This window comes from Propithecus coquereli, unplaced genomic scaffold, assembly GCF_000956105.1.
Source record: "Propithecus coquereli isolate 6110/MARCELLA unplaced genomic scaffold, Pcoq_1.0 Scaffold255, whole genome shotgun sequence".
NCBI lineage: Eukaryota > Metazoa > Chordata > Mammalia > Primates > Indriidae > Propithecus > Propithecus coquereli.
Genome location: NW_012148119.1, coordinates 1449374 through 1450523, shown reverse-complemented (window position 1 = coordinate 1450523; position 1150 = coordinate 1449374).

The window sequence follows — 1150 nt, the reverse complement described above, 5'->3', positions numbered from 1 at the left end:
CTATAGTTAACAACATTGTATTGTACACTTAAGAATTTGTTAAAAGGGTGGTTCTCATGCTAAATGTTTTACTACAATAATAGTAATGTTAATAATAATAAATTGCTTGTATTTATTTTTCACAGAAATCAAGACCAGTATGCCCTTTTAATTCTGTACATATATGTTTACATCTCTACAAGGCAGGAAATGGTTTGTGGAATCTTTGTACTTTCAAGGGGTTCAGATTAACAAATATATCTTGACTTTAAAAAACTTATAATTTGACTGGATAAACAGATCAAAAACATTTATAATCAAAAAATGAAATTTATTAGTGTGCAAAACTGCATGTAGTACAGTCAACTCAAACATGTGTGGCTCTATTATGTTGTGGATTATCCATTTTTTTTTTTCTTTTTTGTTCCCCTTGGCCCTTATTGTTTTATTTTTTCTTCTTGGATTTCTTGGCTTTTCTTGGTTGTTTTTTATTCCGTTTTCCAGGCACAGGGTTAAGAACTTTATAAGCCATATTTCATTTAATCTTCATAATGACATTATGAAGTAAATACTGTCTCCATTTTAAAGATATGTAGACTAAGGCTTCAAGAGTTTAAGTGACTTAACCAAGACCTCTGAGTTTGAAAGGCATCGAAATAAGATATTCACCTAGCTATCTCCAGAAGTACCCCGGAATTCCAGAGTCTCTATGCCTATAAGTATGTGATGTTGCCTTCCAGATTTCTGGTTACCTCTCCAATGAAGCTAGGCTGTTATAAATATTAGACTAAAAGTGTCAGGAAAGTTAATAGCCCCATATCATTCTGGGAAAATCAATAGTGCGTTCAAAGGGCAAGTAAAAATAACTTCTGCATTACATCCTGCTTTGGATTACTCATGTCCATGCTACCCTTCATTACAGTGAATAATTGAGTGCTATCTCTGCATTAGTGCAGAGAAATATGCCCTGAAGGAACAGAGAGGAGATGGTGAAGTTGTGTGTTAAAATTATTTTTGGAAAACAGTAGATAATCCTGAGTGTATTCTGAGTCTATAAAAAAGGTTAGTATTGTATGACATGCCATTATTTCCTTTGCTGACCTAAAAATGATAATCTGGACTCTGCTCTTTGGTTTGTTAAAGTAGTTATTTTTCTTTCTTGCCACAGTGT